Raw genomic sequence first — 17,054 nt, forward strand, 5'->3', positions numbered from 1 at the left:
AGACAATTTAGAGATTAAAAAATAAAAGGAAATTAAAAGGCTAAGGTGAGGAATAGCTTCTGGGAGCAATCTCTCTCACCAATAACCATTTCTTCAGCAAAGAGAAGAATAACACGGGGAATCCAGGTGAGAGAATTGTCAAATTTTGTTTCAGTTTTTCCTCTCTGAAAATTTCTCTTTTTAAAGTGAGAGACAAAACAAAACAAAACAAGCAAATAAACAAACAAAACACCCAAAAAGCAAAAAACTCTCTTTGGCTAGTTATTCTATGGAGCTAACTGCCAAATATTAGCAGAAAAGAAAACAGCAGCTTTGACAAGCTTCTCACACCTAAGAAATTAATGCCTGCACCAAAAGTACCCATAGGAGCTTTCAAACTTACAGCTAAAAGTGACTTGCGGGTAGCCATGCATGGACAGTGCCCAGCATTTGAAAGTTAAAGTGTTTTCTAGGGAGAGAATGGAAACCAAACTCAATTAAGTAGAGGTGGATAGCAAATTGAATTTAGAGCTCAAAGGTACATTATACTTGGAGTTGTATTTCTTTAAATAGTCAGCATAGTAGAGCAGGAAAGGCACTAAACAGGCATGAGAAAACTGGGTGCTAATCATGGCTCTGCTACTAACTACCTGATGGCTTTAGAGAGGAAAAACCACAAGTTTGCTTGTCCTTGTTTTTTTATTTTTTTACCTGAAAATTGATGGAATTAGGTTAGATTGCCCAGGTCTGCTTAGAGGACAGAGCCATCCTGGGTTGTAGATCATGCCAGAAAGGGTTGTTGTCATCAAATGAATGTTTCATGGAGAATGAATTTTTCACTGTCCATTGCCCATGCCCTCCAGCCCAAAACCACCGACATACACCTATATTCAACAGGGTTTGGTTTATTGGCTCACTGCAGTGAGGGAGACACCACCCTAAAGAGAACCATGGGACAAGCATCTAATGAAAAGGTTTTATGATGAGCTTGTATTAAGCTTTGAACTTATAGGTAATGTTAAGGAAGGCTCAAGGACACACGGTTTTGTTTTGAATTGGGTACTGTCAGAAAGCAGAAGCAATTCCATCATTGGGTAGCATGTTAATAATTTTTCTCTAGTAGACAGGAGAACGGAGTGAGACTGAAGCTATAATTGGTAAAGCAGCCGCAAGCACTCACCTCAGCCCAGAAAGGGGAAGCTTGGCCATGTTGGCTTGGATACGGCTCTTGTTTTTGACTGTGTGCAGACAAGTTTCCACAGTGCTTTTGTTTTTGTCTTGCTCCAGCCATGATCAGAGAGTGGTATTGTCTGTTATCGATATTCTGTGAAATTGTTTATGTCCAGCAGAACTCCATGGTCTAGCTGTTAGAGCCAGACAGCTTCAAGCTGACAGCAGTCAGGGGCTACACTTTTCTTTCTCACCATTCTTTCTCACCATGAAGAAAATAATTAACTCCAGGGGTAAGTGATTAGCTCAGAAGCAAGAAAAGGAGGCCCCAGGCTGGCAGCTATTGAAAGGCAAAGAGTCAATCCATAAGGCAAAATTCTAGGAAAATGAGCCAGAGAACAAGTAAAAGGTATTGACCCGGGGAAAAAAAAAAGACAAAGACTTACGAGCACGTGACACAGGATAGCTGTGGAACTAACTCCTAGAATGCAGAGCGTCCACAAGGCTACTCCTTTTTATGCACAGGCCTTCAGAGTTCATTGCTAGGGCAGATTTTTAAAGAAACTAAGCTAGGCCAGGCATAGTAATATCTCAAGTATTTCCCAGCTCTATAATTTTATGAAACCTTGCTCCAAATGGTATTTTATCTTAAACACAAAACTGATTTGTGTTTAAAATAACAACTGTTGGTCCATTTTATTGTTAATTTTATTAAAAATAGAATTAAGCCACTAGATGATGTGCTTTATTCAATTTCTCTATCATCTATGCATGGATCAGGGGAACTACCATCTACTCTTTGAAAGATCAGAAGTATAGAATAATATTTAGGAGGAAATAGGCTTATACAGGTGGGAAGAATATGCATTTCAGATTATACGGAAGCTTTCTGGTTTCGGAGAGTAAGTCCCATTTCTCAGATGGTGTATCGGCTCATACCAGAGCGTGTACTCATGTTTCTGGTTTTGTTTTTTAAATGTCCCTATATCAAAAAAACTTGTCTTGCCAATGCAGATCTATTTAGTGATGCTAAAATCTACAGTCCATAATGGTTAATTGGTTACACATTCTGGTAAGCATCTGTGCAATAGGAGTTTGGATAATACTGAAGTGTTTAAACAGCACATGTGAGGCACACAGGACGCTACATCTCGGGATTTCCTGGGGTGCACACTCAGAACAGGATGGGTATTATATCTCACACAGGGCTACCAGGATCTGAGAAGGCCCCAAACCAATTTCTGGAAGTTACTGCAGTATTCAGGGGCTGCAGAATGATAAAACAGTGATTCTGGTGTTAGTGCCAGTAATTGACTTTGCAGCATCAGAGGCAGGGCACCCCCTACAGAGGACATCAATAACATGGTTCCTCTAGGGGAAGTCTTGCTGATTCCTGGGTGGATCCATGACCTTTGGCAGATGAAGCAGTATTTGAATATACCAAATCAGAAAAATGAAAACAATGAAAGAAAAGCAATTTGCTAAATGAAATCTACATGAACTGAACTTCCTGCAACAGTTCATCAGAACCTATGAGGATCACACAGGAGGTTTTTTAACAACCTCCACAACTGCAAAAGATCCTGTAATGCCCTCTTGTATAAAACAAAAACAAACCAACAAACAAGAACCAAAAAAACTTGCTTCTTGAAAATAGGTACCAGACGGAGTAAATAGAAATGAACTCGGCCCCCACACATTTCAGCCTTCAGGTCTTTGTTCCTGGTCTGTGCTTTAGGGGTGTGTGTGTGTGTGTGTGTGTGTGTGTGTGTGTGTGTGTGTGTGTGTGTGTGTGTGTGTGTGTGGTGTGTGTGTGTGTGTGGTGTGTGTGTTTATGTATGTTTATAATCTTATACCCATTGTAATATTTATGTTACCCCAAAAAAAAAGAATATTTTCTCTTCTCAGAAAAAACTTGCATAAGACCTTTTCTGAACAGTCTTAGTGGAAAGAACAAATCATGCAATTATGGACCAGCTAGATTTTCTTAGGATTCAGGTTTCACTTTTATTTGTACCTCAAAAGGAAACCCAAGATTCATCCTGTCTCCCCAGTGATGGGAACACTGAACTTTGTGAAAATTGCCAAAGTTTGAAGGAGCTCAGAGGGCTAACGTGGGGCTCTTGGAGGATGCTTGCTTATACTGCATGACCTGTATCCAAGGTTGTATTCCTTTTTAAATTGGGATGTGACACCATGACCATGGTCACCTCCATTGAGAAGCTCACACAGGTCACTGTTTCAGGCAGTGGTTCTCACACTTTGCTGCATGTTAGAACCACCAGAAGGCTGTTAATAATCCTGATGGCAGTCCCTGCACCAAAGCCTTTAAACCAAAATCTCTGCTAGTGGACCCTGACATCAGTACCTTTAAAAGCTCCCCAGATAATTCTAATGTGCCAACAAGCCTGAGAACCACTAAAGGAAAAAGAAAAACAAATTAAAAAACTAAGGTCAGTAAACATTTCATTACTAAGACTTAGTCAAAATGGAGCCAAACCAATCCCCAATGACGTTGTAGAGCCCAGCCACTCCCAAGAACTAGGGAGAAGATAAAAGGACCCTCTGCAGCTTGAGTAGAGGCCCATTTACTGCTATAATGTGTTTGTGCAGGATGCCATAGTCAGCCATGCGGGTGGAGCAGGGTTGAGTGACTCTCTCACCAAACCTACACAAAGAGAACACTCTGAGAGAAAATGCAGGGTTGGGGGGATCCCTCTAAGTCTCTCTGCACCCGAGTAGAAATAGTTTCAATCTCCTTGGACTGCAACTGATCAAGACCCGCAAAACCTCCTTTGGGGTATGACAGACAGAGTCCAAGATTACAAAACTGTTTTTCCAGTTTTTCTGGGTCCTCCCAAGCATTCACCCACATTTGCTGACACGGTTTACATGCTTTCCTTGGGTACCAGGCACCTGGGAGCCAAGTCCCGGTGACAAACAAGCTTCGACTTCAGAGAACCAGGTGCATGGACGCAGCCAGGATGCAGAAATGGGTGGCTGCTATCTTCTCTGACATCCAAAGAAATGTTTTACCATGCATTCCAGCCAGCTGGTATAAGTCCATTTGTAGTTGGGTATTCTGCCCAGCATTAAACTTATCCACATAATCAAAGGAAAGTTGCTAACAAATTTGCTTTAATACCTCGCTAGTTAGTGACAAACCCAAAGTCTGTAGAATCTTATACCAAATGACCCTAGTTAATAGAGTCTAGTTAATAGGGTCCATATCTACTTTTCAGGCTTTTGAGGCTCTCCCCTTCCGTTTGCATGATATAAGCATAAAATAGGTTTTACAAAGCCATTCCTCCAGGGATGGAGATGCAGATTACTTCTAGCTCTTGCTACTGCAGATAGCAAACAGGAAGAATCCTTGTGCTTATCTCCTGTGAAGTTTTGCAAGACTTTCTGGGGTGTGAAACTTCTGAGGTGTAAGGTAATCATACAGTTAAGTTTACTAATCATTGACAGTTTACTCTGCAGGAACGCTAGACCAGTTTACGCTCCTACCAATGGTGCATAAGTATGAACAGTGCTGTACAGGCTCAGTGACCAAGCAAAAATGAATAACTAAAAATAACTTAGAGTCTCTTATTCTTTAATCGCCATGGTTCTACCTAATTCTCTTTTAGCTTAAGCCAACTTTCTTAAGAAATGTTGCAATTATTTTTATTCTTACTAAAAATAGATTGATTAGGTATTACATCGGCTAGTTAATACCACATTCCAAATCCCAGTTATGATTTTCCACATGACTTCATTCTGTGTATAACTCATAATGTATAAAAGCTACCATGTGTATTTTTGTTTTCTATATAACAATAACTCAAAATTAATACAAAAGTTAAAATATACCTATCCCTATAAAGTATAGACAAATACACCATCTGGCAATAGAGCTCTGCTCAAGGAACCACCTTAAGAAATGTCAGTTCCACTCAAAAGCATGTTGGAGTTTAAAAGGGTTCTGGGGGCAGGGGCCGGGGAGAAGAAAGAAAGAATGGAGAGAAACTATACCCAGCATTCAAACCACCAAGAATGTGCTGGCGAGATTAAGACTGTTGCCAGGAAAAGATTTTTATAATTTCTTTTCCATAATTTAGCCTAGCTGGATAATTACATTTAGAAAAGTAAGAGAGTAACCACAAATGTATATGAAATAGACTTAAAAAATGTAGATATATCTCTCATGGAAATAAAAGGGGCAATAGCAGGCTCTCGTTATCAACTTTAGAACTAAAGTTGTACTCACTCCAACCAAAAGAACAATTAAAATCAGCCAGAAAGGCACAGAATGCCAATCTTACCCACTTGTCACTTCAGCAAGTTAGCTTGACAGTTGTGCACCCACTCTCATTGACAATTAAACACATTTCTAAGGAACAGATCAAACTCAACAGGTGTGGGTAGCAAAGTTTTTCTCTCCAAACCAGTTTCACCCAACCCAGAGTTGAGAACTTTGTTTTAGGCAGCAGCGTTGGCTAAAACCATTCTTCGTTCTCCATAAATAGTTGAAAATGTCTAGGAAGGCAGCATGTTAAAAATAAAAAGGACACGGGCTTTGGGGCCATCTGGGTCACAGTTGCACTGGTTATGTGATCCTGGGAAAGTTACTTAACTTCTCCTGGAGGTTGCAAAGGAGAATCTGTTTCCTTGCTTCTTCCAGCTTTCTAGAGGCCACCTGTATTCCTTGGCTTATGTAATCATATCACTGACCTCTGCTACTGTCATCGTATCTCCTTCTCTTACCCTGATCCTCTTGCCCCCTCCCTTTTACTTATAAACACCTTTGTGATTACATTAGGCCTACCCAGATAATCCAAAACAATCTCCCCATCTCAAGATTCTTAATCTAATCTTATCTGCTAAATCCCCTTTGACATATATTCATAGAGATCAGGACCTGGGCATCTTTGGGGGTCACTATCCTGCCAGCCACATTAGTTACATGACATTTGGCAAGGTGCAATCTTGGTGGACCTCAGTTTCTTTATCTGTCAAATGGGAATTTTTAGTTATGTCAAGGATTAAATCAAATAATGACTGTGGAGTACTCAGTCAAGGGCCCACTTACAGAGCAAGTGTTCCATAACTGCAACCCATAATAACACTAAGAACAAAATCAAAACAACAACAGCAAGAATGATGCAAGCAGCGTGAGAGTTTTAAAATTCAAATTGTTTTAATTTTTCCATTGCCTATGCTTGAAAGACATCTTTATGATCATATTGAAACAATATGTCGCTTGACTTTTTAAAGCTATGATCAGAACAGGAGTTTATGTTATAAGACAGAAGGATTACTTAGAGCATTTGCAATAGGTTAAAGAGTGTCTAATAGAATAGACTGAGTGAACCATACCTTTCAAAAGAAAGATCAAACTATGCCATAGACAATAGATCTCAAAAGCCTTAAAACTGGGCTTCCCTGGTGGCGCAGTGGTTGAGAGTCCGCCTGCCGATGCAGGGGATGCGGGTTCGTGCCCCAGTACGGGAAGATCCCACATGCTGCGGAGCGGCTGGGCCCGTGAGCCATGGCCGCTGAGCCTGCGCGTCCGGAGCCTGTGCTCCGCAACGGGAGAGGCCACAACAGTGAGAGGCCCACGTACCACAAAAAAAAAAAAAAAGCCTTAAAACTGCATATTTCCAAGACCCCGATAGCAAACATCCATGAGCGCCTCCAAAGGATATGGGCCAAGAGTCAGCTACATGGGTGCTTGTAACAGCATTGTTTATAAAAGGAAAAAAGTGGGAAAATCTAATTGTTTTACAGTAGGAAACTCTTTTAATAAATCAAACCTATATTTGGTTTTTTTTAAAGGAAGAAAAAGAAAAGAGAGAAGAAACATACCAAAATGTTAAAAGTTTTGAGTAATGGTAAATTACGAGTAATTTTTACTTTTTTCCATTTGCTTACCTTTATATTCTAAATTTTCCACCATTTTCTACTTTGTAATAGGCCAAATCCAGTCTCATTCGTTTGTCTGTAGAGTTTGTTGGTTTTACATCGCAACATGGAATGAACAGGTTCAGTTAGGACTCTGCCTGGCTTGCCCAAAGATGAGCCAGTTGGTTGTTGAACCTGAACAGTTAGGTAAGAGGTAGAGCTTTCCTGGTTCTCAGGGGTCCATGAGCTACATTTAAGCCAGACATAAGCAAGCACTAGCCAGAGAAAGGCTGGAGAGGATCTGGATAATCAAAAAGGCTAAAAAAATTTTTTTTAATCCTGAGTTGAGTGCAGATAGAACTTGAGTAGTTAGATAGAGGCATCTAAAATAAAGGGGTCTCTCAATAAAAGCCTATTTATTCTATGTCACGTCATTTTTGATATTAGCATTCATTCTCCACTTCTGCATTTACACATGTAAACCGTACCTTCTGTTGCATCAAAAGCATTGACCTGAGATTCTATCAGGGACGTGGTAAGGAGGGGCACAGAGGATAAAGGGGAAAGATTTTTCTGATGTTATAGTCCAACAAAAGCCCTGCCAATAATATGATCTTCATGTAGCACCTCAAGTAACTACACCTGTGCCCTAGACTTGCTATTCCATTAATTAACTATGTGACCTTGAGCAGATCAATTATCCTCTCAGAATTTATTTTCGGAGGAGATCAAACTAGAATTAATGGTTTTCTAACTATTATTCTTGGCAACAACAGGGGGATAAAGCAAGGGATAAATGGAAAAATCCTCACCCCTTCTGGAGTGATTAAAATTTTTATCTCTTTTATTCATTTACATTTCCTCATAAGATTTCATTTAAAGAAAGGGTTCCACTGTCTTTATAAAACAATTTGAAAATACCTTGACTAGATGACTTCTAACTCATTGCCCAACTATAACCATCTACCTAGAAGGACCTCAGGTGGTGGTCAAAATTCAGAAACAAAAGACTTAGGGACCAGATGCCTGAAGCTTGAGGACAAAGGTGTTGGCCACATAACACAGGACAAAAGCAAGTTAGTACCCATCCGGAAGCTAGGAAGCCAGTGAATCTGGTTCTACAGCCTGTCTTTCCACTTTTCCAGGTAAACTCCTACTACCCATGTTTCTTAAGTGCTGGATTTGCTTTATTGTGGTTATATAGACCAGGTTAAATGGGGCAAATACTAGATTGTAACTATACCCCCAAAGCTTGAAAGAGAAAAGGACTGGAGCACATACATATTTCCATCCCACTATCACTTGTCATTTAGTTAATTACCAAGAGTACGGGGAAGAAAGTGCCAAAGATGGGCAGGAAAGGGTCTTTATTTGCTTAAATATATTGATGAAAATAAAAGCCAGCACTCATCCTTTTTACCCTTCTTTTCCACCCTGGGTACACCTACCCCACCACCACCATATTTACAATAATGGCTTCCATTTCTTTGGCGCCCCCTATGTTCCAAGTGTGGTACTAAATGCTCTCCATACAAAAAATTTCATTTGATTCTCACCAAGCTTACTAGGTATGATTAACCCGTTTCAAAGATGATGAAAGCGAGACTCAAGAAATGTAACTAACTTGCTCAGGATCTCTGAACTAGTCATAAAAGGGTACAGGACTCCTACCTTGACATTCTTAGCTGCAAAGTCTGTTCTCACAATGTGGATAGATCTTACAGTTTATTGCAGGAGCCACTAATTGTGTAAAACTAGGGAATCCCCACAGAAGTCAAATAGCTACTAATTTGCTCCCACTAGCTAATTACTCTTTATAGCAAATACATTTTAAGTAATAACAGAGCACATAATTTCTTTCTTCAAAATGTCTTCTGAAGGTCATGACTTTTAGCAGAAGTAACTATTTTCTGTTTTGGTCTGGCTTTAATTTGGGTAATAGTCTGATTGAATATAGATATTTATTAAATTTATTAAAAGCTTTTATTACTAATTTTGCCCAGAAAAAATTCTAATGGAGATGTATTGGAGAAGTTCCATAAAATTAACGTCTAGACTTAATGGATGTCTAAGGTATCATTATTAACAGGAATGTTCCATATACTAGGATCCTTTGATTAGAGATTAGATACAGTTAGATCAGAATGTATTTAAAACTGGACACATGCCAAAGTATCCAGAAATTAAATTTAAACACATTCTAGAGGCTAATGCTTTATTTACGTTGTGTCTTTATAATGTTAAATGAAAAGCTGCAGTTACAAAAAATCAATTGATTTGGTCAGCTGCTGGATGATCAAAGATCACATCATGCTCAGTTTGACTCTCACTGAGGCCTACGTGAAGCCAGTCAGTTGAATCAACATGAATTCTCCATCTGTAGAAATTGACCACCATGCTTCCAGAAGGATATTCTTACTGGATCAGCAACCCTTGATTGACCCAGTCTGGACTGATGGACTCAGTGATATTTCCTGTCTCTCCCAAGACCTCAAACCCACAACTGTGACTCTCAGCAATGAGGGGAAATCGCAGGGCTCCTGCTTCCATCCTGCAAAAGGCATATCAAAAACTCAGCAGGTAGAGACATCTTCATGCTACACCTTCCACCAAGATTGAAATTCTGAGAGGTCATCCCCCTTCCCAGATTGAGAATCCCCCATTTACAGCTGACTTTAACTGAAAAGAGTCACATGGATATGTTTTAGCTTTAGTTCCTTCTGAGGAGTCCTAAACCATACTCAACACTCTTAAGCAACTAAAAACATTTTGAATGTAGCTGGAAATATTAAAGGGAGAATCTCAGGATTTCTGACCCAATTAGGAACAGGATTCCGTTTCAGTCCTCTGATTACATGCAGGTCATGTTCTGGGTTGGTGGGCATCCCTAGAAACTTTTATAAGCATTGCAGAGGGCAAGCCAGTATATCCCAGGGTCAGTAGTGATTCTGCTTTTGCTAAAATGCCCTGAAGACTCTCATTTTTCACATCCTGGTTTCTTTTTATATTCCTAGACCCAGAAGCAGCAAACCAGTGGCTCACAAATATACTTGGTTTGCTTCATGAAGCAGTGGACCAAACAACGTCTAAAATAAATCAACAAAAAATTGAATCAGGTGCTAGTTTTCAAAAATTATGAGAATTCACAGAAAATGTAGAGTCCCAGCTTCTCTGAAAAATTCAGGATAGTACCACTAGGCATATTCCTCAAGTCTGCAGAAGCACTCAGTTTACCGTCTCCACCCTTCTCCTTTGTCTCCAGAGGCTTAAGGTCAGATCAAATCCACTTAGCTTACTTGGCTTGTTACTATTACCTGCTGGCCCCCGTTAGCATGTGATTTTGCAACTCCACCCCAAACTGAAGAAGCTGGATGCAATCTCGGAGACCATCTTCTCCAACTACCTTCTTCTATCAATGAGAATTGGAGATCCAGAGAAGAGAACTGACTTGCCCCAAACTACACATCTTACTAGTGGCAGAGCTGGGAGTAGATTCCAGATTTTCCCTTAATCCATCGATTTCACCTCCAAATAAAATCAACCCTAACTGACACTCTAGCCATTAACATGAAAAACAGCTAGAATATATTGAGCCCTTACTATAACCCTGGCTGGCACTGTGCTAATCTCCATAAACAAGAACTTGCCTCTCTGACCCACAATACTTGCTCAGATACCTACTTATTTGCAGGCCTCCCTCCTGACTTCTCCAGCCAGCCCTCCCCGCTGCTGCAGAATCTTGTAGTTTGGTCTGTGGAATAAAAATGAATACTATCTCTATGCCTCATAGAAGCCAATTCCGCTCTCTTCAATGGGAAACACAGGCCCCTTCCCCTTGGGCCTACATCCAGTCAATGTGCTGATGGATGCAGAGACACCAGCTCAGTAACTGGAAGAACCCGTGAACAACTTGATTAGAAGAGGGTGCCTGATTACATCCTAACCACAAGAGAGCTTTTCTTTTTGCCCAGGAAGTAGACAGAGTCCCAATGCCCTCCTTGTGATGAGACCAGCTGATCACCAGCGGAGAGAAACCCCCTGGACCCTCAGCTGACAGCTGCTGGAAGCCCCCAAAGCAATTGCTGAGCCTGCAGACTGCAGATGCCCTGGTTATTAGCACTCTTGGAATGGGAGCCAAAGCCAGACACATGGAAAGAGGGGGAAAAATGGGTCTTCAGTCAAGTTACAGTCGTCTGCACAAACCATGAATTGCCTCACCAAACTGAAACACCTCTGTAGTAACAGTGGCATGAACATGCAAAGTGCATCAGAAAAAGAAGCCACCTGACTAGTTACCTGGTTCAAAACAGACTCTAAGAAACTGTTTGTCTTCAAAATCATTGATTCATTAATTAATTCATCAATCATTCAAAAACAAACAAGGAGTGAGTACCTAGAATGCTCCAGGTGCATGTCTATCCACTAAACACCCCAAGTTCTTTAATAAATCTGCATGGATCCATTATCCTTTAAGTTAATATTTTTAAACTTTCCAAAAATGTTTACCTAGGTGGAAACAGCTTATGCCTTGGGATTATATAGGCTTATATTTTATTTCAATTTGAGTGTTGGGTTTTTTTTTTCCAACCATTCTCCAGTCCTATGACATTTATTCTCTGCCATTCTCTGTAAGATTCAGTTTCTTTAAGCAGTCCTGTGAGGTGGCAGAATTATAACTTTACATCTTTGCATTGTCCTGAGGTTAAGCCAGATCTTTTGTAAAAAGCCTACACAGTGCTTCACACCCAGGGAAGTACTCAATCTATAGAGGCTTTGATTTTAATCTATTACATTACTAAATATTATTTTAAAAATTAGATCCCCACGCCCAGAAAGGAAGAGTCAGCCATATTTTCTTTAAATGTATATTTTTTTTGTTTTTTTGTTTTTTTTTAAATGTATATGTTAATAAAGTATTGGTATTCACCTGTTTCACTGAAGGCAGAATACTTGTGAAGCTTCGATAGAAGCTATGTAACACAAGGCATGCCGAGGAAAAATGTTTGATTCTACTTTCTATTTTATGATTGTTAACAATTACATATTAGAGAAAACAATACAATGTAACATAAAGAAGCACTTGATACTGAGAAAAAATAAAATCCTTTAAAGCAAGCGTAATGGCAGGGGTTAAGAATCTGCCTGCCGATGCAGGGTACACGGGCTCGATCCCTGGTCCCGGAAGATTTCACATGTCCTGGAGCAACTAAGCCCGTGCGCCACAACTACTGAAGCCTGCGAGCCTAGAGCCTGTGCTCCGCAACAAGAGAAGCCACCACAGTGAGAAGCCCTCACACAACGAGAGTACCCCCCACTCATCGCAACTAGAGAAAGCCCACACGCAGCAACAAAGACCCAATGCAGCCAAAAATAAAATAAATTTAAAAACCTATAAAAAAAATTTCAAGAGGATATCATTGAAAATATGGAAGTAATGAAAAATATACATACACATTTTTATGCATAAGGTACAGGAATTAAAAAGTGCAATAAAGATTCATCAAATCTAGGAGAATCACAACATAAAGAGAACAAGATTTAAACCATCAAGAACCAGACTAGTTGGACTTCCCTGGTGGCGCAGTGATTAAGAATCCACCTGCCAATGCAGGGGACACGGGTTCAAGCCCTGGTCCGGGAAGATCCCACGTGCCGCAGAGCAACTAAGCCTGTGCGCCACAACTACTGAGCCTGCGCTCTACAGCCCGCGAGCCACAACTACTGAACCTGTGCTCTACAGCCCACAAGCCACAACTACTGAAGCCCACGAGCCTAGAGCTTGTGCTCGGCAACAAGAGAAGCCACCGCAATGAGAAGCCTGCGCACTGCAATAAAGAGTAGCTTCTGCTCACCGCAATTAGAGAAAGCCCACACACAGCAATGAAGACCCAACACACCCATAAATAAATAAATAAATAAATAAACAAATAAATAAATAAATAAATAAGAACCAGATTAGCGAAGTATAAAGACTATAAAAAAGTCTTTAATTTTCACTATTAGAAAAACCAAAAATAAAAAAATCCACCAAATGTCAGAAATAAAAATTTAATATAAACATTGTAACTTGAGTCCTATCGAGGAGAACTTAAAATAAATTTTTGAGAAAAAAGATATACCTTTAAAATAAGCTTCTTAAAACAAACAACAAATCACACACTAATTTCAGATTTGATTTGATGGTGTAATAGTGCATGAGATGAGATGAGATGAGATCCTTCTTCTAATCCTCTATTTCTACCAACTTTTAAATTCCTGTGCAAAATTACATTCAGCTATCAATTCTCCTACTTGTTCAGCTTTTTGTGGGATGGCTGGTATACATGTGTAAAATGCAAATGAAAATAGGTTCAGTATCTTTATTCAGACACATGTATATTCAGACACATGTATACATGTATAAAAAACAAATGAAAATAGGTTCAGTATCTTTACACGATTCAGACACATGTATTTTCCATTATTCAAAGCAATTTCCTGTTGCCTTTTCTATAACATGTAGATTTAAATGTGGTATTCAGAGTTGTCTTCAATTTCAATTAAAAACCAGTATCTGCCTTTTTTCCATACAAAAAGGAGGTACTGATATGAAATCATATCTGATAATGAGTGTCACGGCAAAAAGTCCCTGAGGTAGCCCTCTGGATGTTTTAAACCTTATAGCCTTTCCATAAAGTCTTTATTATTTGATATTTTTGCTTTTCTTTTTAGGTCATCTTGGTTGCAAGTAACAGAAAGTGAATGCTCTTAAAAGATGAAACAATGTCTCAGGAATTTCATGGAAGAGTTGAACAAACAAGACTAAGAAAAGTCAGGAAACATCAATATCATAGGGACCATATAGAAAAGTTCAGGAATTTTTCTCTCTAAAAAAGATATTCTCAGTGTGGGTGATATTGCCCTCAAGGGGGTGAAATTTGATTCCTGGAGGAAGGAGCAAAAAATCTTACTCTTTTACGTATAAAGCACAGTTATACATATAATACACTCAGATATATACATTTTATCTGTCGTATTAAAATTTCATGGAGGTGGGAGTCATTGGGGAAAATGTCTAAAAAATCTCCTTAAAAGGTGGAGAAACATTTCTCTAGTATTAATACATCTATCAGTATGGAGACCCAGCTCTGCATTTCCCATTTATGTGATTCTCAGTTTTCCACTCTAAGTCTTTAAGACCCAGAGTGGGTTAATCAGCCCTGGACAGAGGGTCAGGGCCATGTATTACAGACATCATTATTGGGGACCCACTCCTGTGTTCCAAAGGCAATTTGAAAAGAAGACAGAATTGGGGCAACTGAACAGGCACCTCAAGAGGTGCCTAATAGCAAACTTGGGTCCTCCATACTCCTCTTCCCTGCATCTTTCTCCCTGATGCTACCTCTAATGGACATGCCCTTCCCTCTCTCCTCTTAACTAAGGCTTACCTCTTCCTACAGAATGAATGTATGTTCCTCCAAAATTCGTATGTTGAATATAATCCGCAATGTGATGGTGTGTGGAAATGGGCCCTTTGGGTGGTGATTTGGTCATAAGGGTGGAGCCCTCATGAATGGAATGAGTGCCTTTTAAGGGGCTGGAGAAACCTGAGTTTTCCCCTTCCATCATGTGAGGACACAGGGTGAAGCTGGCCATGTATGAACCAGGAGGTAGGAACTCACCAGACACTAAATCTGCTGACACCTTGACCTTGGACTTCCCAGCCTCCAGAACTGTGAGGCGTAAATTTCTGTTGTTTATAAGCCACCCAGTCTATGGTATTTTTGTTTTAGTAGTTCAAACTGACTAAGACAGAAATTGCTTCAGAGAACTGGGATGCTGTTGTAACAAATACCTGGAAATGTGGAAATGGTTTTGGAACTGAGTAATGGGTACAGGCTGCAACAGTCTTGAGGTGCATGCTAGAAAGAGCTGACATTACCACTAATGGACTAAGATGCCTTTGCTTTAGGTCCCTGGCCAAGGTCCTTCTCTTTTATGAAGTCTTCTCCAACCCACAGTGAACATCTCTCAAATTCCCTGAGACTCGTCATTGGGGTCACACATCTGCCTGTTGGAGTACACAAGTTTTATTGTTATTTGCTTTTGCAAATTATATGACCCCAATGAACTAACAGTGGTGACCATGTAATAAACCTCATCCAGGAAGATTCACTCCAAGTTGAGATCCCTTGGTACAGAGTTTGGGGTTCCATAAGGGATCATAGCAGTCACTGTATACTTTGTCTCTTCACATGAAGAATCAGATTCTTTCTCTAGCTAATTCAGATATTAACACACAGCATATCCAGAGGAAAAAAACATCCTTTTAGGAGTCTTTCAATTTCATTAGTATATTCAAAGAACCAACTTTGGGTTTGTTGATTCTCTTGTGTGTTTGTTTTGTATTGCATTCATTTCTGATCTTATCTTTATTTCCTTCCTTCTGTCTTTCCTTTTAATATGCTCATCTTTTTTTAGCTTCCTGAGAAGTAAGATAAGACTTTTGATTATCAGCCTTTCTTCTTTTCAGATATGTTCAATTAAGGCCATATATTTTCCTCAAAGCACTTCTTTAGTTTTAGCCCACAAGTTTTATTATGTTGTATTTTCAGTAGCATTCGATGAAAAAATGTTTTTAATTTTTATTGCTATTTCTTCTTTGACCTATGGGTTATTTTGAAATGCATTGCTTAATTTCCAAACATTTGAGGGTTTTCTAGTTATCTTTTTGCATTTATTTCTAGCTCAATTTCACTGTGGTTGGAGAACATACAGCACATGGTTTCAATCTTTTGAAATTTTTGAGACTTGCTTTATGATCTGGCTTATGGGTCAATATTAATAAACAATGTTCTGTGTATAGTTGAAAGGAATTTTTGTTACACAGTTGTTGAGTGTAAAGTTTTATAGGTCAGATTGGTAGATAATGTTGGTCAACTCTTCTGTATCCTCACACATTTTTGTCTGCAGATTCTAACAGCTGTGTTAGGGTGAGCTGCATTAGAATAACTGTGTATTCTAACAGATCTGGCTGCTTATTACAACAAATCCAATTAATTGAATTTGTCAACATCTACTTTTACTTCAGCGATATTTTGCTTTATATTTTTAAAGTTTATGTTACTAGGTTATTATTATGTCTGTTGAATTATTCCCTGAAACATTATTCAATGTTCCCATTTATCTCTAGTAATACTTCTTACCTTAACATCTATTTTGTCTGTTATTCGTATAGATATATCAGCTTACTTTTGGTTAGTATTAGTATAGTATGTTTTCTTCCAATATTTTACTTTCATCCTCTCAGTGTCCTTATACTATTTTAAGTATGACTCTTACAAACAGCATATAATACAGCCCTGTAGGATGGGTGCCAGGAGTTAAAATTAAGTCAATTTAAAGAAAATGTTTAAAGAGGTACATTTCCTGCACACCTGAGCTTACGAAATAAGACCCATGCTCACTGTACCTACATGTAGGTGTGCGTGGAGGGTGAGTGCCTGGCCCAAGAACAAGGAACTTGGGACTAATTAAAATAGCAAAGTGGTTAAGAGCACAGACTCCCTCCTGGCCCTTCATGCTTCTTGCCAGCAACAGACAGGACAGCTGCTTCACAGCCTATTTGCTAAAACCAGAGAAAGTTGTAGCCCTGAGTGGTATGAGGATGGGGGGGGAGGGGAGACAGATGAAACCTGTTTGCCTGAAACAATGTGCATGAAGGAGCAAAGAAATATATATAGAAGGAGCAAGTGGCTCTGACACCAGTTTCTTAATAGGCAAAATTGGTCACTCCCAGGCATGAGGAATTTTTCATTTGTAAATCTCCTATCAGACTCTCACGTTAGATTTTAAACTCAAGGGGATTCCATTTACAGTTATTACAATGTGAATTACAGCCTGGAAGTAAACTCTGAACTTTTCTTACATTTCCCACACCATCTCTAGGGTAACCAAACCTCTTGAAATAAATGGCACAACAATGTTCAGAAAATCCTTCTTCCTCAGGATGTGATTTGGTGTAGAAACCACCAGAAAGT

This window comes from Lagenorhynchus albirostris, chromosome 6, assembly GCF_949774975.1.
Source record: "Lagenorhynchus albirostris chromosome 6, mLagAlb1.1, whole genome shotgun sequence".
Classification (NCBI taxonomy): domain Eukaryota; kingdom Metazoa; phylum Chordata; class Mammalia; order Artiodactyla; family Delphinidae; genus Lagenorhynchus; species Lagenorhynchus albirostris.